The sequence below is a fragment of the Ranitomeya imitator genome, chromosome 2 (assembly GCF_032444005.1).
Source record: "Ranitomeya imitator isolate aRanImi1 chromosome 2, aRanImi1.pri, whole genome shotgun sequence".
NCBI classification, from domain to species: domain Eukaryota; kingdom Metazoa; phylum Chordata; class Amphibia; order Anura; family Dendrobatidae; genus Ranitomeya; species Ranitomeya imitator.
This window is the reverse complement of record NC_091283.1, coordinates 342,911,019-342,936,869: the sequence shown is the minus strand read 5'-3', so window position 1 is coordinate 342,936,869 and position 25,851 is coordinate 342,911,019. Positions and strand designations below refer to the sequence as shown.

Below are 25,851 nucleotides of genomic sequence, written 5' to 3'. Positions count from 1 at the left end.
TCAACCACACACAGGATAATGTACCCACAGTACCGCCATCCACCACACCGGATAATGTACCCACAGTACCGCCATCCAGCACACAATATAATGTTCCCACAGTACCGCCATCAACCACACACAGTATATTGTTCCCACAGTACCGCCATCCCCCACACAGTATAATGTACCCACAGTACTGCCATCCCCCACACAGTATAATGTTCCCACAGTACTGCCATCAACCACACACAGGATAATGTACCCACAGTACCGCCATCCCCCCACACAATATAATGTTCCCACAGTACCGCCATCAACCACACACAGTATATTGTTCCCACAGTACCGCCATCCCCCACACAGTATAATGTACCCACAGTACTGCCATCCCCCACACAGTATAATGTTCCCACAGTACTGCCATCAACCACACACAGGATAATGTACCCACAGTACCGCCATCCCCCCACACAGTATAATGTTCCCACAGTACCGCCATCAACCACACACAGGATAATGTACCCACAGTACCGCCATCAACCACACACAGGATAATGTACCCACAGTACCGCCATCCACCACACACAGTATAATGTACCCACAGTACCGCCATCCACCACACAATATAATGTTCCCACAGTACCGCCATCAACCACACACAGTATATTGTTCCCACAGTACTGCCATCCCCCACACAGTATAATGTTCCCACAGTACTGCCATCAACCACACACAGTATAATGTACCCACAGTACCGCCATCAACCACACACAGGATAATGTACCCACAGTACCGCCATCCACCACACAATATAATGTTCCCACAGTACCGCCATCAACCACACACAGTATATTGTTCCCACAGTACCGCCATCCCACCCACACAGTATAATGTACCCACAGTACCGCCATCCACCACACAATATAATGTTCCCACAGTACCGCCATCAACCACACAGAGTATATTGTTCCCACAGTACCGCCATCCCACCCACACAGTATAATGTACCCACAGTACCGCCATCAACCACACACAGTATAATGTACCCACAGTACCGCCATCCCCCTACACACAGGATAATGTACCCACAGTACCGCCATCCCCCACACAGTATATTGTTCCCACAGTACCGCCATCCCCTACACACAGGATAATGTACCCACAGTACCACCATCCCCCACACACAGTATAATGTACCCACAGTACCGCCATCCACCACACACAGTGTAATGTTCCCACAGTACCGCCATCCCCCACACACAGTATAATGTACCCACAGTACCACCATCCCCCACTCACAGTATAATGTACCCACAGTACCACCATCAACCACACACAGTATAATGTACCCACTGTACCACCATCAACCGCACACAGTATAATATACCCACAGTACCGCCATCCACCACACACAGGATAATGTACCCACAGTATCGCCATCCCCCACACACAGTATAATGTACCCACAGTACCGCCATCCACCACACACAGGATAATATACCCACAGTACCGCCATCCCCCACACCCAGTATAATGTACCCACAGTACCGCCATCCCCCACACACAGTATAATGTACCCACAGTACCGCCATCCCCCACACACAGGATAATGTACCCACAGTACCGCCATCCCCCACACACAGGATAATGTTCCCACAGTACCGCCATCCCCCACACATAGGATAATGTTCCCACAGTACCGCCATCCCCCACACACAGTATAATGTACCCACAGTACCGCCATCCACCACACACAGTATAATGTTCCCACAGTACCGCCATCCACCACACACAGGATAATGTACCCACAGTACCGCCATCCACCACACACAGGATAATGTCCCCCAGTACTGCCATCCCCCCACACACAGTATAATGTTCCCACAGTACTGCCATCCCCCACACACAGGATAATGTACCCACAGTACCGCCATCCCCCACACACAGTATAATGTTCCCACAGTACCGCCATCCCCCACACACAGGATAATGTTCCCACAGTACTGCCATCCCCCTACTCACAGTATAATGTTCACACTGTACCGCCATCCCTTCACACACAGTATAATGTACCACCATCCCCCACACACAGTGTAATGTACCCACAGTTCCGCCATCCCCCACACACAGTATACTGTACCCACAGTACTGCCATCCCCCTACTCACAGTATAATGTACCCACAGTACTGCCATCCCCCACACACAGGATAATGTACCCACAGTTCCGCCATCCCCCACACACAGTATAATGTACCCACAGTACTGCCATCCCCCTACTCACAGTATAATGTACCCACAGTACTGCCATCCCCCACACACAGGATAATGTTCCCACAGTACTGCCATCCCCCCACACAGTATAATGTTCTCACAGTACTGCCATCCCCCAGCTACTATATAATTGTCTAAGGGTCACTTCCGTCTGTCCTTCTGTCTGTCACGGATATTCAGTGACGGGCACATTCCGGAACAAAATGGCCGCTCCTTACTTCCCGCAGTCACTGCCCGGCGCCCGCATACTCCCCTCCGGTCACCGCTAACACAGGGTTAATGCCGGCGGTAACGGACCGCGTTATTTCGCGGGTAACGCACTCCGTTACCGCCGCTATTAACCCTGTGTGTCCCCAACTTTTTACTATTGCTGCTGCCTATGCTAAGTCATCTGGGTAATTTCGCAATGCATCCTGGGAATGGAAGATGGTGGCAGCCGCGCGCCCATCGCAGGAGCTCCGCTGGACCCCAAGAGGTGAGTATACAACTTTTTTTTATGTTAATTATTTTTTTTAACAGGGATATGGTGCCCACACTGCTGTATACTACGTGGGCTGTGTTACATACCGCGTGGCTCTGTGCTGTATACTACATAGGCAGTGTTATATACTATGTGGGCTGTGTGATATACTGCGTGGGCTGTGCTATATACTACGTGACTGGGCAATCTACTACGTGGCTCTGTGCTGTATACTACGTAGCTGGGCAATATACTACGTGACTGGGCAATATACTACGTGACTGGGCAATATACTACGTGACTGGGCAATATACTACGTGACTGGGCAATATACTACGTGACTGGGCAATATACTACGTGACTGGGCAATATACTACGTGACTGGGCAATATACTACGTGACTGGGCAATATACTACGTGACTGGGCAATATACTACGTGACTGGGCAATATACTACGTGACTGGGCAATATACTACGTGACTGGGCAATATACTACGTGACTGGGCAATATACTACGTGACTGGGCAATATACTACGTGACTGGGCAATATACTACGTGACTGGGCAATATACTACGTGACTGGGCAATATACTACGTGACTGGGCAATATACTACGTGGCTGCGCAATATACTACGTGGCTGCGCAATATACTACGTGGCTGCGCAATATACTACGTGGCTGCGCAATATACTACGTGGCTGCGCAATATACTACGTGGCTGCGCAATATACTACGTGGCTGCGCAATATACTACGTGGCTGTGCAATATACTACGTGGCTGTGCAATATACTACGTGGGCTGTGGAATATACTACGTGGGCTGTGCAATATTCTAAGTGGACATGCATATTCTAGAATACCCGATGCGTTAGAATCGGGCCACCATCTAGTATAACAATAAGTGCCTACTTTACATTTAATAATGTCCCAAGTCTCCCCCTGTACAGCTCCCCTATGCACAGTATGATGCTCTCTAATACACAGTATAATGCTCCCTCACTGTATAGTACCACCCACACAGTATCCTGACCCCTTAGTAGACCCCAAACTGTTTGATGGCTCCGACACTGTATGATGGCCCCTAAATAGCCTCCATATAGTATAATGCACCAGATAGTCCTCACTATAATATAATGCATTCCCCATAGGCCTCTCTAGTATAATGCACCTCCATAGGCATACTTTATATCTGGGATCTCAAACTCGGCTAGATATATGGGCCGTATATAGAAAACATTTGAATTTGGGGGGCCACATTCTTTGAAGAACAAAGTGACATTTTTAGTGATACCATTTTTTTCTACACCATGTTCCAAATTATTATGCAAATTACATTTTTCTCGGATTTTCCTAAATGGTCGGTGCAAATGACAGTCAGTCTCATAAAAGTCATCACCCGTTAGAGTATACATCGAATGTTATTGAAGAAACCTCCCAATGATAACAGTATAATCTCCAAAATGAATAAAAACTCAAAAAAATGCACTGTTCCAAATTATTAGGCACAGTAGAATTTCTAAACATTTGATATGTTTTAGGCTGTGGGCACACGTTGTGGATTTTTCGGGGTTTTTTTTTGCGTTTTTTTGCTATAAAAACGCATAAAAAACGTATCCCATCATTTAGAATGCATTCCGCAATTTTTGTGCACGCGGAAAAAAATGCAGCGCGGAAAAAAATGCATCATGTTTTTTAATTTTGCGGATTTTTCACGTTTTTCCCGCTATTTAATGCATTGGGAAGCTCCGGAAAAATGCGTCAAAAACACGCAAAAAATGCGACAAAATCGCGAGAAGAACACATGCGGATTTCTTGCAGAAAATGTCCGGTTTTGCTCAGGAAATTTATGCAAGAAATCCTGAACGTGTGCACATAGCCTTAACCCCTTAGTGACAGAGCCAATTTGGTACTTAATGACCGAGCCAATTTTTGCAATTCTGACCACTGTCACTTTATGAGGTTATAACTCTGGAACGCTTCAACGGATCCCGCTGATTCTGAGATTGTTTTTTCGTGACATATTGTACTTCATGGTAGTGGTAACATTTCTTCGATATTACTTGCGATTATTTATGAAAAAAACGGAAATATGGCGAAAATTTTTAAAATTTTGCAATTTTCAAACTTTGTATTTTTATGCCCTTAAATCAGAGAGATATGTCACGAAAAATAGTTAATAAATAACATTTCCCACATGTCTACTTTACATCAGCACAATTTTGGAAACTTTTTTTTTTGTTAGGGAGTTAAGGGTTAAAAGTTGACCAGCAATTTCTCATTTTTACAGCACCATTTTTTTTTAGGGACCACATCACATTTGAAGTCATTTTGAGGGGTCTATATGATAGAAAATAATGAAGTGTGACAACATTCTAAATATTACACCCCTCAAGGTTCTCAAAACCACATTCAAGAAGTTTATTAACCCTTTACGTGCTTCATAGGAACTGAAACAATGTGGAAGGAAAAAATGAACATTTAACTTTTTTTGCAAACATCTTAATTCAGAACCATTTTTTTTATTTTCACAAGTGTAAAATCCGAAATGTAACCATAAATTTTGTTATGCAATTTCTCCTGAATACGCCAATACCCCATATGTGGGGGTAAACCACTTTTTGGGCGCATCGCAGAACTTAGAATTGAAGGAGCGCCGTTTGACTTTTTCAATGCAGAATTGGCTGGAATTGAGATCGGACACCATGTCACGTTTAGAGAGCCCCTGATGTGCCTAAACAGTGGAAACTCCCCACAAGTGACACCATTTTGCAAACTAGACCCCTTAAGCAACTTATCTAGATGTGTGGTGAGCACTTTGAGCCCCCATGTGCTTCACAGAAGTTTATAACGTAGAGCTGTGAAAAAAAAAAAAATCGCATTTTTTCTACAAAAATGATCTTTTTGCCCACAAATTTTTATTTTCACAAGGGTAACAGGAGAAATTAGACCACTAAAGTTGTTGTGCAATTTCTCCTGAGTACGTCGATACCCAATATGTGGGGGTAAATCACTGTTTGGGCGCACCGCAGAGCTTGGAAGAGAAAGAGTGCTGTTTTACTTTTTCAATGTAGAATTGGCTGGAATTGAGATCGGACGCCATGTCGCGTTTGGAGCGCCCCTGATGTGCCTAAACAGTAGAAATCCCCCACAAGTGACCCCATTTTGGAAACTAGACCCCCAAGGAACTTATCTAGATGTGTGGTGAGAACTTTGAATGCCAAGTGCTTCACAGAAGTTTAGAATGCAGAGTCGTGAAAATAAAAAATATTTTTTTTTTCACAAAAAAGATATTGTAGCCCCCAAGTTTTTATTTTCACAAGGGTAACAGGAGAAATTGGACCACTAAAGTTGTTCTCCAATTTATCCTGAGTATGCTGATGCCCCATATGTGGGGGTAACCCACTGTTTGGGCGCACGGCAGAGCTCAGAAAGGAGGGAGCACCATTTGACTTTATGAGCGCAAAATTGGCTGTCGTGTTTGGAAACCCCCTGATGTACCTAAACAGTGGAAACCCCCCAATTCTAGCTCCAACCCTAACCCCAACACACCCCTAACCCTAATCCCAACCTGATCCATAATCCTAATCACTAACCATAATCACAACCCTTACCCCAAAACAACCCTAATGTCAACCCTAATCAAAACCCTAAATCCAACACACCCCCTAATCCTAATCTCAACCCTAACCTCAAACCTAACCCTAATCCCAATACACCCCTAATCACAACCCTAACCTTAACCCTAATCCCAAACCTAACCCTAATCCCAAGCGTAACCCTAATGCCAACCCTAACCCTAATAACAACCCTAATCCAAGCCCCAACCCTAGCCCTAACTTTAGCCCCAACCCTAGCCCTAAGGCTACTTTCACACTTGCGTCGTTTGGCATCCGTCGCAATCCGTCGTTTTGGACAAGAAACGGATCCTGCAAATGTGCCCGCAGGATGCGTTTTTTGCCCATAGACTTGTATTGCCGACGGATCGTGACGGATGGCCACACGTCGCGTCCGTCGTGCACTGGATCAGTTGTGTTTTGGCGGACCGTCAGCACAAAAAAAGTTCATGAAACGTTTTTTTTGTACGTCGCATCCGACATTTCTGACCGCACATGCGTGGCCGTAACTCCGCCCCCTTCTCCCCAGGACATAGATTGGGCAGCGGATGCGTTGAAAAACTACAGCCGCTGCCCACGTTGTGCACAATTTTCACAACGTGCGTCGGTATGTCGGGCCGACGCATTGCGACGGCCCCGTACCGACGTAAGTGTGAAAGAAGCCTAACCCTAAATTTAGCCCTAACCCTAGCCCTAACCCTACCCCTAACCCTAACCCTAATTTTAGCCCCAACTGCTGTTCTCCTGCCGGCCAGCAGATGGAGACAGATGGCGGGCGCACTGCGCATGCGCCCGCCATTTTCTTTTGCCGGCGGCCAGGAGGAGCAGCAGGAGGATCCAGGGACACAGGGGAGTATGATAGGGTCCCCGAATCCCCCTATTTCTCTGTCCTCTGATGTGCGATCACATCAGAGGACAGAGAATTACACTTTACTTTTTTTTTTTTTTTTGCGGTCGCCGGTAAACAGTTAATTACCGGCGATCGCAAAACAGGGGGTCGGTAAAACCGACCCTGATCATGCTCTTTGGGGTCTCGGCTACCCCCGGCAGCCGAGACCCCAAAGATTGTCGCGGGGCCGGCCGGCGGGCGCACTGCGCATGCGCCCGCCTTTTTGAAGATGGCGGCGCCCACCGGGAGACACGAGGAGCACCGGGGGAGATAGGTAAGTATCGGGGGGCTATCTGGGACCCCCTTTCTCTGTCCTCCGATGTGCGATCACATCGGAGGACAGAGAAATTAAAAAGAGATCGCGTTTTTTTTTTTTTTGCGATCGCCGGTAAACGGTTAATTATATGCGGGGTGGGTACAAAACCCCCCGAATCATGTTCTCTGGGGTCTCGGCTACCCCCGGCAGCCGAGACCCCAAAGAAAATCCGACTCTGGGGGGCGCTTTACACTTTTTCCACAGCGCCGTTAATTAACGGCGCTGTGGTTTAGGTACCCTTAGCGGCCGCCGTTAAAAGGCGTATCGGCGGTCGCTAAGGGGTTAAAGAACTGAAAATGCTCATTTGTGGAATTTGCAGCATTAGGAGGTCACATTCACTGAACAAGAAAGCTATTTAACTCCAAAACCTCCTAACAGGCCAAGTTACATGTTAACATAGGACCCTTCTTTGATATCACCTTCACAATTCTTGCATCCATTAACCCCTTAATCCCATATGACGTACTATCCCGTCCAGGTGACCTGGGACTTAATTCCCAGTGACGGGATAGTACGTCATATGCGATCGGCCGCGATCACGGGGGGAGCGCGGCCGATCGCGGCCGGGTGTCAGCTGACTATCGCAGCTGACATCCGGCACTATGTGCCAGGAGCGGTCACGGACAGCTCCCGGCACATTAACCCCCGGCACACCGCGATCAAACATGATCGCGATGTGCCGGCGGTACAGGGAAGCATCGCGCAGGGAGTGGGCTCCCTGCGTGCTTCCCTGAGACGATCGGTACAAGGTGATGTGCTCACCTTGTACCGAACGTCTTCTCCCTGCAGGCCCCGGATCCAAAATGGCCGCGGGGCTGCATCCGGGTCCTGCAGGGAGCACTTCCGGATCGCCTGCAGGTGCTGGTAAGCCTGCAGCGATGTCAGTGAGATCGCCGATCTTACAGAGTGCTGTGCAAACTGTAAGATCGGCGATCTGTGATGTCCCCCCGGAACAAAGTAAAAAAGTAAAAAAAAAAATTTCCACATGTGTAAAAAAAAAAATTAAAAAAATAAATAAATAAATAAAAAGAAAAAATATTATTCCCATAAATACATTTCTTTATCCAAAAAAAAAAAACAAGTACACATATTTAGTATCGCCGCGTCCGTAACGACCCGACCTATAAAATTGTCCCACCAGTTAACCCCTTCAGTGAACACCGTAAGAAAAAAAAAAAGCCAAAAAACAACGCTTTATTATCATACCGCCGAACAAAAAGTGGAATTACACGCAATCAAAAAGACGGATATAAATAACCATGATACCGCTGAAAACGTCATCTTGTCCCGCAAAAAACGAGCCGCCACAAAGCATAATAAGCAAAAATATAAAGTAAATAATATAGTCCTGAGAATAAAGCGATGCCAAAATAATTATTTTTTCTATAAAATAGCTTTTATCGTATAAAAGCGCCAAAACATAAAAAAATGATATAAATGAGGTATCGCTGTAATCGTACTGACCCGACGAATAAAACTGCTTCATCCACTTTACCAAATGCGGAACAGTATAAACGCCTCCCCCAAAAGAAATTCATGAATAGCTGGTTTTTGGTCATTCTGCCTCACAAAATCGGAATAAAAAGTGATCAAAAACTGTCACGTGTTCACAAATGTTACCAATAAAAACGTCAACTCGTCCCGCAAAAAACAAGACCTCACATGACTCTGTGGGCCAAAATATGGAAAAATTATAGGTCTCAAAATGTGGAGACGCAAAAATTTTTTTGCTATAAAAAAAGCGTATTTTAGTGTGTGACGGCTGCCAATCATAAAAATCCGATATAAAAAACGCTATAAAAGTAAATCAAACCCCCCTTCATCACCCCCTTAGTTAGGGAAAAATAATAAAATTAAAAAAATGTATTCATTTCCATTTTCCCATCAGGGCTAGGGTTAGGGCTAGGGTTGGGGCTAGGGTTAGGGTTGGGGTTGGAGCTAAGGTTAGGGTTGGGGCTAAAGTTAGGGTTGGGGCTAAAGTTAGGGTTGGGGCTAAAGTTAGGGTTGGGGCTAAAGTTAGGGTTTGGATTATATTTACGGTTGGGATTAGGGTTGGGATTAGAATTAGGGGTGTGTCAGGGTTAGGGGTGTGGTTAGGGTTACCGTTGGGATTAGGGTTAGGGGTGTGTTAGGGTTTCAGGTAGAATTGGGGAGTTTCCACTGTTCAGGCACATCAGGGGCTCTCCAAACGCGACATGGCGTCCGATCTCAATTCCAGCCAATTCTGCGTTGAAAAAGTAAAACACTGCTCCTTCCCTTCCGAGCTCTCCGGTGCGCCCAAACAGGGGTTTACCCAACATATGGGGTATCAGCGTACTCGGGACAAATTGGACAACAACTTTTGGGGTCCAAGTTCTCTTGTTATCCTTGGAAAAATAAAAATGTGGTGGGCTAAAAATCATTTATGTGGGAAAAATAAGATTTTTTTTATTTTCGCGGCTCTGCGTTGTAAACTGCAGTGAAACACTTGTGCAGGGTGGATAAAAATCAATGTTTTTATAAAAAAAATCGGATTTTTTTCATTCGGATTTTTTTCAATAAACTGCTTTTTGAGGAAAATATTTTACCATCCAAAGGTTCTTCCATCATGAGATAAAGCTGAGTTGTTTAACTCATTAGAATAAAGGCTGTACAGGTCCTTCTAAAAAAATTAGCATATAGTGTTAAATTTCATTATTTACCATAATGTAATGATTACAATTAAACTTTAATATATTATAGATTCATTATCCACCAACTGAAATTTGTCAGGTCTTTTATTGTTTTAATACTGATGATTTTGGCATACAACTCCTGATAACCCAAAAAACCTGTCTCAATAAATTAGCATATTTCACCCATCCAATCAAATAAAAGTGTTTTTTAATAACAAACAAAAAAACCATCAAATAATAATGTTCAGTTATGCACTCAATACTTGGTCGGGAATCCTTTGGCAGAAATGACTGCTTCAATGCGGCATGGAGGCAATCAGCCTGTGACACTGCTGAGATGTTATGGAGGCCCAGGATGCTTCAATAGCGGCCTTAAGCTCATCCAGAGTGTTGGGTCTTGCGTCTCTCAACTTTCTCTTCACAATATCCCACAGATTCTCTATGGGGTTCAGGTCAGGAGAGTTGGCAGGCCAATTGAGCACAGTAATACCATGGTCAGTAAACCATTTACCAGTGGTTTTGGCACTGTGAGCAGGTGCCAGGTCGTGCTGAAAAATGAAATCTTCATCTCCATAAAGCATTTCAGCCGATGGAAGCATGAAGTGCTCCAAAATCTCCTGATAGCTAGCTGCATTGACCCTGCCCTTGATGAAACACAGTGGACCAACACCAGCAGCTGACATGGCACCCCACACCATCACTGACTGGGGGTACTTGACACTGGACTTCAGGCATTTTGGCATTTCCTTCTCCCCAGTCTTCCTCCAGACTCTGGCACCTTGATTTCCGAATGACATGCAAAATTTGCTTTCATCAGAAAAAAGTACTTGGGACCACTTAGCAACAGTCCAGTGCAGCTTCTCTGTAGCCCAGGTCAGGCGCCTCTGCCGCTGTTTATGGTTCAAAAGTGGCTTTACCTGGGGAATGCGTCACCTGTAGCCCATTTCCTGCACACGCCTGTGCACGGTGGCTCTGGATGTTTCCACACCAGACTCAGTCCACTGCTTCCTCAGGTTCCCCAAGGTCTGGAATCGGTCCTTCTCCACAATCTTCCTCAGGGTCCGGTCTCCTCTTCTCGTTGTACAGCGTTTTCTGCCACATTGTTTCCTTCCAACAGACTTACCATTGAGGTGCCTTGATACAGCACTCTGGGAACAGCCTATTTGTTGAGAAATTTCTTTCTGGGTCTTACCCTCTTGCTTGAGGGTGTCAATGATGGCCTTCTTGACATCTGTCAGGTCGCTAGTCTTTCCCGTGATGGGGGTTTTGAGTAATGAACCAGGCAGGGAGTTTATAAAAGCCTCAGGTATCTTTTGCATGTGTTTAGAGTTAATTAGTTGATTCAGAAGATTAGGGTAATAGGTCGTTTAGAGAACCTTTTCTTGATATGCTAATTTATTGAGACAGGTTTTTTGGGTTATCAGGAGTTGTATGCCAAAATCATCAGTATTAAAGCAATAAAAGACCTGACAAATTTCAGTTGGTGGATAATGAATCTATAATATATGAAAGTTTAATTGTAATCATTACATTATGGTAAATAATGAAATTTAACACTATATGCTAATTTTTTGAGAAGGACCTGTATATGTGTAACATTCACAATGCCATGCTCTTCCAGAGGTTTCTGTAGGATTAATGGGCAGTTTCTCTCCTATAATATCACAGACGCTCGCTTTACTTACGCAGTTCTCAAAACTGAATTTGACTCCGCATAGGTCTCAGCCTCTTCTTCACGGCAAAAATGTTACAACATGAACAGAGTTGAGAAAAAGACCTTAATCCTATTGTTCTACAAACCTATGAATACAGAATCAACCCCTTCAGTGCTAAGTCCAAGAAGTTAGACAATATGTTTCTGATTGTTTGGAGTGGAATAGATCTGCACAACACAAGAAGAATGTGAAGCTAAGTGTGAGGAGGAGGAAGGGCAAGCAGACAAGAAAATGAAAGTGAAACTTTGAGCACAATACTGCAGCATAGCCACAGACAGACAAGTCTGGATCTGTTTGTGTGTACGATCTGAGGTTTATTACATTCTTTCCTTATAATGGCAGCAGGCCGTAAAAGAGACCCAGTTTGGGAATATTTTAATGAAGCTCCTTCGCCTATCGGTAAGGCAGGCATGCGTGCAAAATGCAAACAATGTAACAAAGAGATGCAAGGCCTGGTGGCGCGAATGAGGCAACATCATGAGAAGTGCGGTGATGAAGATGACCAAAGAAACACTTCTGAACAGGCAGGATCTTCAGGTTGGTAAGCATTTTTATTGAATCCTATTTCTAAAGACTGAACTGTCATGTGTGAGAAAAATTATATTTCTTATTATTACTGCATGTTACTGTCATTTGGTACAGTTATGAAGAAAAACAAATATTCCTTTTGGGGCAGGGGCAGTGATGTGTTGTGTACAATAAGCAGAAATTGTATAAACAATAAAATAACAGCATTGACTTTTTTTGTTTAGGGGAATTCATGGATTCTGGAAACTATCCACCTCCAAGATCACCATCATCCTGTTCTACAGTTTCAGAGTTATCCATCCAGGATAGTGCTTCATTAGCAGCAGCATCATCATCAGACACCCACAGCCACATATCACCATCACCCAAAAGGAAGAAAAAACCTTTACCTCCTGGAACCACCATAGATAGGTTTGTGATAAGAACTAGCAGATTAGAAAAAGAGTTGATTGATGAAAAAATTGCCCAGTTTATTTATGCAACAAACTCTTCTTTCCGTCTGACTGAGAACCCACATTTCATTAATATGGTTCAGTCACTGAGACCAGGATACAGTCCACCCAGCAGAGCTGATGTTGCAGGGAAACTGCTGGATCAAGTGTATGACCGAGAAATGGAGCAATGTGCAACAGCTCTGGAGGGTAAAATTGTTAACCTACTGTAAGTATTGATGGGTGGAGTAATGTCCACAATGATCCTATTGTATGTGCTTGTATAACAACAGAAGAAGGTAAAGTCTTCCTTGCACAAACAACTGATACGTCAGGAAATGCACACACAGCAGAATACTTACAAGAAGTATATAGAGGTTATTTGGCGTGCACTCAGCCTGTATATGGCGAGGTGCTGGTGAAATGGACCAAAGGCCCGAATACAATAGAGAAACAAAATTCACCGCACTCTCTATGGATCAAATGCAAAAGGTGCCGAAATTTATTAACATAAACTAGGAGCGTAACAGAATATTGCAGTATATGCGATTAACAACGTTTCGGCTCAACCAGAGCCTTTATCACGTATCGCTGTGGAAAGAAAAATACGCAAAGAAACAAACAAAAATAAATAACATAAATAAAATAACATAATAAAATAAAATAACACTGATAAGTCGTCCTTGAGATCAAGAGACATATGTCCACCAACAGACATATGCGGGTGTCTGGAGAAGTGAAGGATCAGGGATCAGGGTAGGGTGCAAAAAGAGTCCTGCGTATCCTGTGGGTAGGGATAGTATGGTGAGTATACTACGATATAGAAATTCGCCAAAGAGAAAGGAGATAATCTAAATAGATTGTACAAAACATACATACACCCCATAGCATATAGAGCCCATGATCTGAGACAGTCGCAAAGGTGGTTACCTTGTTCCAGTAATGGAATAGAGTGTAGAGTGGGAAAAAAATCCCAGCAATAAAGTGTAAGTTCTGTAGAAGATAGTAAACAAGGATTAGCTAGGATAAGTTAGGAAGAACGTGCCCATAGACACTGATAAAGTACCTTAAGTAATGAGTACGCCTAGAGTACATATATAGAGGCTTCCTACAGGAATTGTGGACCTGTTTAGGGTAAATGGTATGATTGTAATGCCCCTGAAGAGTTAATGAAATAGTGCATAAGGGTAAGACGCTGTGCCCATAGAGACTAACTAAATACCTTGCAGCAATGTTATAGCTACGCTAGTAGCAGCTCAATAATGGATGGTATGGACCTGTTGAAGAAAACGGAATGCTGGTAACTCTAATGGGTTGATCAGATATCTACCAAGAGGAATGCAAATGGTCTAGGTAATGTACCTGTGTTAGAGCGGCGCTCCCGCGCTGTGCTCTGGTGCCGCGTGTGCCTGGTCTGCAGCTGGGGCGGCATGTGTATGTTAAATGGCCGCCGCACCGGAAATGGAAGGTGCGGACCGGAAGTGACATATCGCTACTCACTAGGATCCTAATGCGCATGCGCAGCCCTGTTGTGACAACCCAGTAGCTATGCGTTTGTCTATGGCTGGGAGTACAGCCCTGTGTGGATGAATGAGAGGCTCTGGCGGGGATATAGTATGTATGGGGACTGTGTAATGGTCATAACAGTAGTAACTCTAAGTAACCGCTACAGGATAATAAAATAAATGAGACCAGAACATCTAGACTCAAATGAGATTATAGTAGGAACGGATTAAAACAAAGCAGGAAGGATAACAAGAAAGGGGCTGGGGGCAACTCACCCAGTTCAGTAATAGTAGGTCTAATGCAGTCATGAATTATCGGGTCTGAAAGAAAGGGGATATAATTATTCAGTAAGCTACATTAACAAGGCTCATACTGACCAATCAATCTCTCTATTGAGTCCTTTGGGGGTCAGAGTATCTAATTTATAGATCCAGTGAGTTTCACGTGCTTTAAGAAGTTTAATGTGGTCACCCCCTCTTCTAGGGCGAGGGACATGTTCGATGACTTGAAATTTAAGCTGGGCCACAGTGTGTCTGGATTTTGTAAAGTGGTCCGGTAGAGGTAACCAGTTTTTGCCGCATCTGATTGTAGACTTGTGGCTGGCAATTCTATCCCTTATGTGTTGCGTGGTTTCCCCTATATAAAGGAGGCCACATGGGCATTTTATAAGGTATACAACGAAATTTCAGTCACACGTGTGGAATCCACGTACTGGAAAGGACTTTCCGGTTCTGGGGTGGGTTACAGTGTCTGATTTAATGACGTTTGAGCAGGCTGCACAGTTGAGGCAAGGAAAGGTGCCATTACGTCGGGTGCTTAATACTCTCTGCGTAGTAGTAGGCCGTTTACTGCCAGCATCAGCCCTCACGAGCTTATCCCTGATGTTGGGTGGTCTTTTATTGCATACCATGACTGGTTCTTTGAAAGGAGGGATGGAAGGATAGGATTTGGCCAAAAGAGGCCAGTGCCTCTTGATGATGGAGTGAACTTTTGGTACCAATGGGTGAAATACATGTACGAATGGGATCCTATCTTGTGTGTTTCTCGGAGGTCGGGGTGATGGGGGTGAAAGGATACGTGTTTTTTCTTCTATGAGGAGTTTTGCAGGATAATGTTGTGCTTTGAATTTGGAGGTCATGTCATCCAGTCTGTCACTCAGCGTAATTGGATCGGAGACAATACGTGCTACCCTGTTAAACTGGGAACGCGGTAGACTGTCTTTCAGTGAGCGTGAATGGCAGCTGGTGTAAAGAAGGAGACTGTTGCAGTCGGTAGGTTTGCAGTAAATGTCGGTAGACAAGTTTCCGTTAGAGTCTTTGAGGACCATAGTGTCTAGAAAAGGTACAGAATGGGTGTTGTGATGAATGGTAAACTGGAGTTCCGGGAGGATAGAATTTAAGTAGGAATGGAAAGATAACAGTGTATCTGTGGTACCCGTCCAGATGAGAAAGATGTCATCAATGTATCGGTGATAACATGCTACGTGTTGTAAGAAGAGACCACTGGTGAAGACATGGATAGTTTCAAAATGGTTCATAAACGCGTTGGCATAAGCCGGCGCGACGTTCGAACCCATAGCGGTACCGCACTTTTGGATATAGAAAGTATCTTCAAATAGAAAATAGTTTTCATACAACACTAGGGTAAGCAGGTCCAGGCAGAACTCGATGGCGTCTTCCGATAGTGAAGACTGACATAATAGGTGTCTAGTGGCCTCAATGCCTTTGGTGTGCTGAATTGACGTGTACATACTATATCCCCGCCAGAGCCTCTCATTCATCCACACAGGGCTGTACTCCCAGCCATAGACAAACGCATAGCTACTGGGTTGTCACAACAGGGCTGCGCATGCGCATTAGGATCCTAGTGAGTAGCGATATGTCACTTCCGGTCCGCACCTTCCATTTCCGGTGCGGCGGCCATTTAACATACACATGCCGCCCCAGCTGCAGACCAGGCACACGCGGCACCAGAGCACAGCGCGGGAGCGCCGCTCTAACACAGGTACATTACCTAGACCATTTGCATTCCTCTTGGTAGATATCTGATCAACCCATTAGAGTTACCAGCATTCCGTTTTCTTCAACAGGTCCATACCATCCATTATTGAGCTGCTACTAGCGTAGCTATAACATTGCTGCAAGGTATTTAGTTAGTCTCTATGGGCACAGCGTCTTACCCTTATGCACTATTTCATTAACTCTTCAGGGGCATTACAATCATACCATTTACCCTAAACAGGTCCACAATTCCTGTAGGAAGCCTCTATATATGTACTCTAGGCGTACTCATTACTTAAGGTACTTTATCAGTGTCTATGGGCACGTTCTTCCTAACTTATCCTAGCTAATCCTTGTTTACTATCTTCTACAGAACTTACACTTTATTGCTGGGATTTTTTTCCCACTCTACACTCTATTCCATTACTGGAACAAGGTAACCACCTTTGCGACTGTCTCAGATCATGGGCTCTATATGCTATGGGGTGTATGTATGTTTTGTACAATCTATTTAGATTATCTCCTTTCTCTTTGGCGAATTTCTATATCGTAGTATACTCACCATACTATCCCTACCCACAGGATACGCAGGACTCTTTTTGCACCCTACCCTGATCCCTGATCCTTCACTTCTCCAGACACCCGCATATGTCTGTTGGTGGACATATGTCTCTTGATCTCAAGGACGACTTATCAGTGTTATTTTGTTTTATTATGTTATTTTATTTATGTTATTTATTTTTGTTTGTTTCTTTGCGAATTTTTCTTTCCACAGCGATACGTGATAAAGGCTCTGGTTGAGCCGAAACGTTGTTAATCGCATATACTGCAATATTCTGTTACGCTCCTAGTTTATGTTAATAAATTTCGGCACCTTTTGCATTTGATCCATAGAGAGTGCGGTGAATTTTGTTTCTCTACTTACAAGAAGTGGCAGTAAAAGCTATAACGACATGTGAACAAAAATTCAAATGTCTAGTACGCAGTTTGGTCACTGACAATGCTGCAAACGTATCTAAGATGAGAAGAGATTTAGAAGAGCAGGGAGGGAATACAAAGCTGCTAATAACATATGGTTGCAGTGCTCATTTGCTGCACCTCTTAGACAAAGACTTAAGTGTTCCAGAAATAAAGGCTAATGTTGTTGAAATTGCTAAATTCTTCCGTAATAATCATTTTGCTGCAGCAGCTCTGAAAAGGATGGGTGGAACCAAGCTAACGCTCCCACAAGATGTTAGATGGAACTCTGTGGTGGACTGTTTTGAGCAGTATATCAAAAACTGGCCTATTCTGATGACACTTTGTTAAGAAAATCGAGATAAAATAGATGGCACTGTCACGGCCAAAATCCTCAACATTGGGCTTAAGAGAAATGTTGAACATATGCTGAGCTTCCTGAAACCCATCTCTCAAGCTTTAAACAAAATACAGAAAAATAGCTGTTTTATTGCGGATGCTGTTGAAATTTGGAAGGAACTGAGTGAACACTTAAAAACAGAGCTACACATGGACAGAATTAAATTACAAGCAGTAAACAAACGAATGGGACAAGCACTGACTCCAGCTCATTTTTTGGCAAATATTGTCAATATCCAATATCAGGGTCAAAGCCTAAGTGCTGAGGAAGAGGAGTTAGCTATGACATGGGTATCCAGCAATCATCCATCTTTAATGCCAACTATAATAAACTTCAGAGCTAAGGGGGAACCATTCAAGAAATATATGTTTGCTGAAGATATTTTAAGGAAGGTCACACCAGTAAACTGGTGGAAGTCACTTAAGCGCTTGGATTTAGAGACTGTTCAAGTAATGATTTCACTTTTAGCAGCAGTAGCTTCTTCTGCAGGCGTTGAAAGAATATTCTCTTCCTTTGGACTCATTCATTCTAAATTGAGAAATCGGTTGGGACCCAATAAAGCAGGAAAGCTTGTTTTTCTTTTCCAGATTATGAATAGGAACAAAGAAGAAGATGATGATGATGAAGATGACGACAAGTGAGCTACAGAGGACAGCAGGGACAGTAGTATTTAACTTTTTCATGTGTCGGCTGGGCTGACAGTCTAAGTTTCTTAAAATATATATATATTTTGTTTAGCCAAATTAGTTAACAAACATGGATGTTTGTTTAAGCAAATAACTTATGCAGTAATGTTGTTATTGTTTCAGTTGAATAAATCTATTTAAATTGTTATTAAGGTCAGGATTATTTTTCTCCTTCCTAAGTACAAGAGAACAGTGGTGTCCAAATATGAATGATTAACCCATTAAACTGGGGAGAAAAAAGTAATATAAAAAGTGATTCTAAAAATCTTCATCTACTTGCATGTTAAAGTAGCAAGAACTACTTTAGGTAGAAACTTTGATTTAAGTCACTGATTTAATTCAAGCCTTACTGACTAGTGATTTAAATCGTGATTTAAATCGTGATTTAAATCAGTTAGATTTAAATCAAATCCACCCTGGTCATGCATGAAGATGATTTTGCTCCTGAAGGCACGTTTCTGCTTTTTATACCATGGAAGAAAGTTGTCAGTCAGAAACTCTATATACTTTGCAGAAGTCATTTTCACACCTTCAGGATGCTTAACCCCTTTACCCCCAAGGGTGGTTTGCACGTTAATTACCAGGCCAATTTTTACATTTCTGACCACTGTCTCTTTATGAGGTTATAACTCCGAAACGCTTCAACGGATCTTAGCGATTCTGACATTGTTTTCTTGTAACATATTGTACTTCATGATAGTGCTAAAATTTCTTCGATATAACTTGCGTTTATTTGTGAAAAAAACGGAAATTTGTCAAAAATTTTAAAAATTTTGCAAATTTCCAACTTTGAATTTTTATTCTGTTAAACCAGAGAGTTATGTGACACAATATAGTTAATAAATAACATTTCCCACATGTCTACTTTACATCAGCACAATTTTGGAAACCAATTTTTTTTTTCTAGGAAGTTATAAGGGTTAAAATTTAACCAGCAATTTCTCATTTTTACAACCAAATTTACAAAACCATTTTTTTTGGGACCACCTCACATTTGAAGTCATTTTGAGGGGTCTATATGGCAGAAAATATCCCAAAGTGACACCATTCTAAAAACTGCACCCCTCAAGGTGCTCAAAACCACATTCAAGAAGTTTATTAACCCTTCAGGTGTTTCACAACAGCAAAAGCAAGATGGAAGGAAAAAATGAACATTTAACTTTAGTCACAAAAATGATCTTTCAGCAATAATCTTTTTATTTTCTCAAGGGTAAAAGGAGAAATTGGACCCCAAAAGTTGTTGTCCAATTTGTCCTGAGTACACTGATACCCCATATGTGGGGAGGAACTACTGTTTGGGCACACGTTGGGGCTCGAAAGGGAAGTAGTGACGTTTTGGAATGCAGACTTTGATGAAATGTTCTGCGGGCATTATGTTCCATTTGCAGAGCCACTGATGTGCCTAAACAGTAGAAACCCCCCACAAGTGACCCCATTTTGGAAACTGTACCCCCTAAGGAACTTATCTAGGTGTGTGGTGAGAATTTTGAACCCCCATGTGCTTCACTAAAGTTTGTAATGCCCAGGCGTGAAAACAAAAAATCCTATTTTTTTCCCCACAAAAATGATCTCTTAGTCCCCAATTTTTAATTTTCCCAAAGGTAACAGGAGAAATTAAACATCAAAAGTTGTTGTCCAAATTGTCCTGATTACGCTGGTACGCCATATGTGGGAAAAAATTGTTGGGGCTCGAAAGGGAAGTAGTGACGTTTTGGAATGCAGACTTTGATGAAATGGTCTGCGGTCGTCATGTTCCGTTTGCAGAGACCCTGATGTGCCTAAACAGTAAAAAAAAAAACACAAGTGACATCATTTTGGAACCTAGACCACCCCCCCCCCCCCAAGGAACTTATCTAGATGTGCCCCCTTTTAGGAACTAATGTACACTTTCCTGTAAAGTAAATTAGTAGTGCATGGAGGTGTGGTACAATTTGAAGCAATCCTTCATACACAGGCCAGGTTTTTCGGGGCAGGTGTCGCATTGATAAATGGTGTCCTTGCGTATTCCCCTTTTGTAACACACTCGGCACCTTTTTTGCGGCTTCCCTTTTCTTCCAGTTGGCGGGACCACCCCCGGAAAATGCTGGCCTGGTACGATATGAGCACCTTCAGTTCCGGAAGTACTGGGGCCCTCTCCTTCCGGAGTGCCAAATATCAGGGCCTTAACCACTACCTCCTGGAACTGAAGGTACGACGTATCGGTGTGGCGTGCACATCGTAACAGCAGGAAAGCGTTGAGCATTGCCATTTGTACAATGTGCACGGCTAGCTTTTTGTACCACACCTTGGCCTTTCTCAAAGCACTGTACGGTTGGAGGAGTTGATCAGAGAGATCAACCCCCCCCCATGCTTTTGTTGTAGCCCAGTACACAGTCCGGTTTGCTGACCTGTGTAGAAGTACCCCGTACAGTGCCGAGGGCTCTGCCATCACCGTGTATGGTGGTCAAGAGAAGGACATCCCTCTTGTCCTTGTACTTGACCACCAGCAGGTGGTCGCTACATTGGGCCTTGCTCTCACCTTTTCTGAGCATCTGCCCAAGTAGCGTCTTTGGGAGGCCTCTCTGATTTTTGCGGACAGTACCGCAGGCTGCAGTACCTCGCGCAGAGAGGGATTTGTAGAGTGGGATGCTGGTATAAAAGTTGTCAGTGTAGAGGTGATAACCTTTATCCAGCAGTGGGTGCACCAAATCCCACACGATCTTCCCACTCACTCCCAGGACAGGAGGACACTCAGGGGGTTCAATCCTGCTGTCCTTCCCTTCATACACTCTAAACCTGTGGATGTACCCTGAGGCACTCTCACACAGCTTGTAGAGTTTGATTCCGTACCTGGCCCTTTTGTTGGGCAGGTATTGACGGAATCCGAGCCGCCCCTTAAAATGGACCAAGGACTCATCCACGCAGATGTCCCTTTTGGGCACGTACACTTCAGAAAACTTTTTGTTGAAGTGTTCGATGACCGGCCGAACTTTGAACAGACGGTCAAAGTTGGGGTCATCTCGTGCGGGACACTGTGCATTATCGGAATAATGCAGGAACTTATGGATGGCCTCAAAACGCTTCCGAACCATGACCATTCGGAACACTGGAGTGTTATATAAAATATCTATACTCCAATATTGCCGAATTTCTGGCTTCTTCACGATCCCCATGTGGAGGACCAGGCCCCAAAACTGCATCATTTCAACTGCGTCTACAGGAGACCAGTTGGAAAATGATGTACCGGGGTTTTGCTCCAAAAATTGACGAGCATACAAATTAGTTTGCTCCACCATGAGGTTAATAAAATCCTCAGAGAAAAAGACTTTGAAAAAGTTTGTTTCTGTGAGGCCGGCGGTGTCAAACTTGATTCCTGATTCTGCCACAAAATCGGGAATCAGTGGCTCGTAATTTTCGGGCGGCGAGGTCCATATGGGGTCCGCAGTGGGGAGCGCTGGTTCAGGAATGTTGGGGGCTGCCTCATCTTCTGTCCTGGGGCGTCTGCGTGGCGGTTCCGCAGGACCCGAGGAGGAAGATGAGGAGGAGGAGGATGAAGAAGAGGATGAAGAATCAGAAAAGTAAAGAAAAGTGGGATCCTCTCCCTCGCTATCAGTGTCGGAGGCAAGGAAAGCATATGCCTCCTCCAATGAATAGCGCTGTTGGGACGAGCGGGACATTTTTGTGTGAATATGGTGCTTGGGTGCACTTTATTGATAACTGTATGTGTATGTGTGGGGGGATAGTGATTTGTGCAAACTATTATCTGAAAAGAAAATGCTAAAAGGAGAAATAAAAACCTGTAAAAAGAAAAGTCCAAAACAGCAGGCCCTAGCTCTGATAAGTGAACTTGCGTCACTTATCAAAATTCGGCGGCTGCTGGATGTGCGCATGGAGATGACAAAAAAAGTAAAACTGTCTAAAGGTACTGTCACACTAGACGATATCGCTAGCGATCCGTGACGTTGCAGCGTCCTCGCTAGCGATATCGTCCAGTGTGACAGGCAGCAGCGATCAGGCCCCTGCTGTGATATCGCTGGTCGGGGAAGAAAGTCCAGAACTTTATTTCGTCGCTGGACTCCCCGTAGACATCGCTGAATCGGCGTGTGTGACACCGATTCAGCGATGTCTTTGCTGGTAACCAGGGTAAACATCGGGTAACTAAGCGCAGGGCCGCGCTTAGTAACCCGATGTTTACCCTGGTTACCATCCTAAAAGTAAAAAAAACAAACAGTACATACTTACCTACAGCTGTCTGTCCTCCAGCGCTGTGCTCTGCTCTCCTCCTGCTCTGGCTGTGAGCGTCGGTCAGCCGGAAAGCAGAGCGGTGACGTCACCGCTCTGCTTTCTGGCTGCCCGGCGCTCACAGCCAGATCAGAGAAGCAGAGCGCCGAGGACAGACAGCGGTAGGTAAGTATGTAGCGTTTGTTTTTTTACTTTTTAGGATGGTAACCAGGGTAAACATCGGGTTACTAAGCGCGGCCCTGCGCTTAGTTACCCGATGTTTACCCTGGTTACCGGGGACCTCGGGATCGTTGGTCGCTGGAGAGCTGTCTGTGTGACAGCTCTCCAGCGACCAAACAGCGACGCTGCAGCGATCCGGATCGTTGTCGGTATCGCTGCAGCGTCGCTATGTGTGACGGTACCTTAAAACAGTAGGCCCAGCTCTGATAAGTGAACTGTTTCACTTATCAAAGTTTGGCCGCTGCTTGATGTGCGCACGAGGGTCGGGCAAGGGGGGGGGGAGTGAAAAAGAAAACGGCAGGCACATACTCTGATAAGTGAACTGCGTCACTTATCAAAGTTTGGCGGCTGCGGGATGTGTGTACGGAGGTTGCACAATGGGGCTAAGGGAAAAAAAGCGAGCGCGAGAGTTGATCGGTGAACTACGTCACCAATCAACGCTCGGCGGCTGTTAAATGGGCGCACGGAAGGAGGTGCAAAGTGGGGTAAAAAGAGGGGGTCGGGAGATGGGGGTGGATGTGGGGATTGGGCAGAGATCAGTGATCAAAACGTACGGTTTGTAGTCAGGTGGCGCAAAGGGGGGGTGAAAAAAAAAAAGAAGGAAAACGGCAGGCACAAACTCTGATAAGTGAACTGCGTCACTTATCAAAGTTTGGCGGCTGCGGGATGTGTGTACGGAGTTGGCGCAATGGGGGTGAGGAAAAACACGAGCATTGATCGGTGAACTGCGTCACCAATCAACGCTCGGCGGCTACTAAATGTGCGCACGGTGGCGGCACAAATGGGGGTGGAGGGGGTAAAAAGAGGGGGAAGGAGGGATTGGAGTGGATGTGGGGATTGGGGTGGATGTGGGGATTGGGGTGGATGAATGGGGATTGGGGTGGATGAACAAGGATTGGGCAGGGATCAGGGATAAAACTTACGTTTAGTTGTCGTCTTTCTTTAGCAGGGATTGTGGTGCTACAGGCTACAAGTTTTCATGAAATATCTAATGTTTTCATACCTTGTCCAAGGCATTGCACTATTTAACACTTTTCAGCAGCAGAGCGATCCTTTTTAGAGAGAGAGAGATTGAAATGGTATTGCTGTGCAGAGATTCTCTGCTTGGCAATACAACAGGGTCGGACTGGCGTGGCAGGGCATTGGGGAAATCCCCGGTGGGCCCTTGGCAGTGGGAAGGAGAGGAGGCGGAAAAAAAAAGTCTGCGGTTTTTAGGGTCACGGGCCCTTTAAAGGCACAGAGAAAGGGCAGGGGCACGTGCAGGCAGTCATTACCTGAACCGTGGCGTCACACATCCCGATCGATACTGGCACGTGTGCATATATCATCCGCCGGCCTCTATGTCGGCGGCCATTTTACTATCTGTGCGCCGGACCTGCAGAGGAGGAGGAGGATGCCGTCGGGAGCGCAGGAAGGTAAGAAGAATCTTCTGTCTGTCTGTGTTTGTCTTTCTGTCTGTTTTCTGTCCGTGAAGCCAGGATGGGTATATAAGGGGCAGGAAAAAAGGTCCAGGATGGATACATAGGAGGGGCCACGATGGATACATATGGGGCACGCGGAGTCAGAATGGATACATATGGGAAGACCAGGATAGATATATAATATATATATTGATTGCCTTGCTAAAGTATTCTGCTCCCTGGAACTTTTCAACCTTTTCCCACATATCATGCTTCAAACAAAATTCATTGGTTAATTTAAATTTTTGTGGAAAATCAAAAACTGAAAAGTGGGGCGTGCAATATTATTCGGCCTCTTAAGTTAATACTTTGTTGCGCTGTCTTTAGCTGCAATTACAGCTGCTAGTCACTTGGGGTATGTCTCTGTCAGTTTTGTACATCGAGATACTGAAATTCTTGCCCATTCTTCCATGGCAAACAGCTCGAGCTCAGTGAGGTTTGATGTGGATCGTTTGTGAACAGCAGTTTTTAACTCTTTCCACAGATTCTCAATTGTATCGAGGTCTGGACTTTGACTTGGCCATTCTAACACCTTAACACCTGGATACGTTTATTTGGGAACCATTCAATTGTAGATTTTGCTTTATGTTTGGGATCATTGTCTTGTTGGAAGGCAAATCTCTGTCCCAGTCTCAGGTCTTTTGCAGACTCAAACAGGTTTTCAAGAATGGTCCTGTATTTGGCTCCATCCATCTTCCCATCAATTTTAACCATCTTTCCTCTCCCTGCTGAAGAAAAGCAGGCCACCATGTTTGACAGTGGGGATGGTGTGTTCATGGTGATGAGCTGTGTTGCCTTTACGCCAAACATATTGTTTGGCATGGTTGCCAAAATGTTCGATTTTGGTTTCATCTGACCAGAGCACCTTCTTCCACATGTTTGGTGTGTCTCCCAGGTGGCTTGTTGCAAACCTTAAATGACACTTTGTATGGATATGTTTGAGAAATGGCTTTCTTCTTGCCACTCTTCCATAAAGGCCAGATTTGTGCAGTGTACGACTGATTTTTGTCCTATGGACAAACTGTCCCACCTCAGGTGTAGATCTCTGCAGTTCATCCAGAGTGATCATGGGCCTCTTGGCTGCAACTCTGATCAGTCTTCTCCTTGTTTGAGATGAAAGTTTAGAGGGACGGCCGGGTCTTGGTAGATTTGCAGTGGTATGATGCTCCTTCCATTTCAATATGATAGCTTGCACAGTGCTCCTAGATTTGCAGTGGTATGATACTCCTTCCATTTCAATATGATCGCTTGCAGTGCCGGCGTCAGCACCCGGCGTACCCGGGCAAGTGCCAGGGCCCTGGCAAGAAAGGGGGGCCCATTCAGGGCCGGCGTTAGGGGCAGGCAGCTGCCTAGTGTCCCCGCTCCCCCAGGGGCCCTCAGCTAGCGGCACATCACGCAGCTGCTATGGGGCCTCTGTGAGGCAGGGGGGTCCGCCTGTCGCCAGCGCCAACTCCCCCGCCACGGCATTGAGCTATACAGGCCGGTGAAGTTCAAAGCAAATGATGGAGGACGCTCTCTCTCCCATCATTCCCAACTCT

The 25,851-nt window shown here is 44.8% G+C and overlaps 1 protein-coding gene across 2 annotated transcripts in view; it reads left to right on the top strand.

The window, feature by feature from the left end:
• Nucleotides 1-25,851, top strand: part of LOC138663695 (oocyte zinc finger protein XlCOF6-like) — a 63,651-nt gene that overhangs the window by 2,768 nt on the left and 35,032 nt on the right. The window contains exons 1-2 of one of the 2 annotated variants that reach the window (XM_069749995.1): nucleotides 12,265-12,442; nucleotides 12,658-12,844. The exons of the other annotated variant lie outside the window; for it this stretch is intronic. The gene's annotated coding sequence lies outside the window, so the exon portion shown is untranslated. Of the gene's footprint in view, nucleotides 1-12,264; nucleotides 12,443-12,657; nucleotides 12,845-25,851 lie in introns of those variants that run through there. 2 annotated transcript variants of the gene reach the window in all.